The sequence below is a fragment of the Scylla paramamosain genome, chromosome 21 (assembly GCF_035594125.1).
Source record: "Scylla paramamosain isolate STU-SP2022 chromosome 21, ASM3559412v1, whole genome shotgun sequence".
In the NCBI taxonomy this organism is placed as follows: Eukaryota; Metazoa; Arthropoda; class Malacostraca; order Decapoda; family Portunidae; genus Scylla; species Scylla paramamosain.
In genome coordinates, this window is record NC_087171.1 from 4,058,267 (window position 1) to 4,060,766 (window position 2,500).

The 2,500-nt window shown below is 44.5% G+C and overlaps 1 long non-coding RNA gene across 1 annotated transcript in view; it reads left to right on the forward strand.

The window, feature by feature from the left end:
* The first annotated feature begins 376 nt into the window (after positions 1 to 376).
* LOC135110885 (uncharacterized) overlaps positions 377 to 2,500 on the forward strand; it is an 84,273-nt gene continuing 82,149 nt past the window's right edge. Inside the window, exon 1 of the long non-coding RNA XR_010273481.1 lies at positions 377 to 509. This is a non-coding gene — a long non-coding RNA (uncharacterized LOC135110885). The remainder of the gene's footprint in view (positions 510 to 2,500) is intronic.

Sequence of the window (2,500 nt, forward strand, 5' to 3'; positions counted from 1 at the left end):
TAGAAATCTTGTTAATCTGTCAATAGAACCATAAGAACACCCTTGAAAATCCCTGTAACTTAAACTAGAGCCTTTTGAAAGTAATCGAAGTGCGGATGTGACTGCTTCAGAATTATGGTTTTGTCTCGGTATAACTCGGTGTGGTTCGAACGCGGTCGATTCCTAAGCTCAAAATTACTGAACAATCTTGTGGATGAACTCTACGTTGCAAAAAGATTACCAATTAACGTTCTTTTCAATGCAAAAAGATTACCACTTAACGTTCTTTTTATAAAGATATCTTTTCCTTACTAGTTTGAAGTGGAAGGGGGGAACTGCTGGTTCATTGTCTTGGCCTCTGAGTTTTCTGGGTTCTGTTCGACCTGTAAGGTGGTGCCAAGAAGGCTTGATGTTGGTGGCGTCGAGTGGCAAGTCTCGGTCAGCCACGTGCAGGGTAAAGGTAGTGATAAAGTAGAGCGTGTAGACTTGACTCCCGCCGTGACCCTGTCTAGTTAATCAGCACAAATGATGTAAGTATACTGATTGGTCACGCTAAATATAATTTCAATAAATAATAGTGTTGCACAGTAGCTGCTCAGTGCCCTTGTCTGAGGCTGCTACTGTGTCACTCTCTGGCGTCTCTTCTGTCGCGTTATTGAAGCGTACTGACAGATTCAGTTCGAGGTTCTCACGAGTCTGCCACGCCCTCAACGTTTCCATGTCCTTCGCGACTATTACATGACTCTTTGTCCAAGAAACCTCTAGTTTAATTCTGTAAGAGACCTCTAGTTTAATTTTGTTTTTTCCCCCGCGTACGTCGACCTTCTGATTAAAGTGTATTGCCTAGATCGTCGAGAGAGAGAGAGAGAGAGAGAGAGAGAGAGAGAGAGAGAGAGAGAGAGATTAATAAAAGAAACGAAGCAAAAAGTTATCGTAATCATCACCACCTCCAATTATTACGGGAACCGGTTTTCTGTTACAATGCTTCCTGACTCACCATCTCACTCCTCGTTTCCTAGTACGTGTATCTCGTGTTGTTGCTGTTGTTGTTGATGGTGATGTTTTCTACATCTTTGTTCTTGCTCCTCCTCCTCCTCTTATCTGTGTTATTCCTAATTGTGGTACTACTGTCGGTGATGATGACAATGATGATACTGGGACTACGTTATAATCTGATAGAATTTCTGATAAAATAATATTCCCTGCTTTCATTGACGATACGGAGGAAACTAGATCAGTCGCGACGTCACTGACTGCACTGAAGACTTAAATGAAGGGAAAGACAAAGAGAAACTATGTTATCTACACTCTCTTCACATCCTTCTATACATTAAGTAAATTACGTGTATTAACGATTAGAGTGAGGAAAACTAGCACACACACACACACACACACACACACACACACACACACACACACACACACACACACACACACACACACACACACACATAGACACATACACACACACACCTCTGACGGTCATGAGTTTAGCACGTGAAACTCAAGACTGGATCAAAGGAAATAAATAAATAAATAAATAAGACAAAAGTAGGACACTTGAACACTTGCACTCTCCTCGCATCTTAGTGAGCACGTGTCTCTGGATGGATGCTGTGGCGTGACCGAGAGATGCTGCATGGATTTGTTATTAACCTTTTTGCTATTTAATGACCTGTTTGTTCCATCCGTTTCTTCCATTTCTTCTTCCTTATTCTGTCTTCTTTTCTTCTTTTTCGCCCTTATGCAGTGTAATACTTAACGTGGTGTAGGGTCGCCACAGTCGTACATGAACAAGGTATTACTGTACACACGCAAAACAATAACGCAAGTATCGGTACAGTCATGGCCAGAAATTTACGTGCCACACTCCTTCCCTTTAGTCACGCTGTCCCCTCACTCTTGCATCCCGCTGACTACTGACAGTCTGATAGCGGAGAAGACTGTAAGGGGATCAGAGGACTTGGGATCGAAGGAGGGACGCGAAACACAGTAAAAGTGAGTGCGACATGTTATTTATCCAGTGCCCACGACCACACCTGCTTGCGTTAGCACCTCCACCTGCGAGTGACCAGACCTTGCATTTCCGTAACGTGTGCGTGTTGTCCAGTTGAGCCTGCAGGCCTTCGTGGTGGTGGTGGTGGTGGTGTGTTGTATTAGGTTTCTGGTGTGTGTGTCTGTGTGTGTGTGTGCGTGTGCGTGTGCATGTGTGTGTGTGTGTGTGTGTGTGTGTGTGTGTGTGTGTGTGTGTGTGTGTGTGTGTGTGTGTGTGTGTGTGTGTGTGTGTGTGTGTGTGTGAATCGCTTGTTTTACTCAGTGATGCCAGTCTCTCTCTCTCTCTCTCTCTCTCTCTCTCTCTCTCTCTCTCTCTCTCTCTCTCTCTCTCTCTCTCTCTCTCTCTCTCTCTCTCTCTCTCTCTCTCTCTCTCTCTCTCTCTCTCAGTCCAGTTTCTCCTCTTCCGTGCCGTCCTCGTTTTTTCTTTACTTTTACCCCCGCTCACCCATCTCTCCTCTCCCTCCAC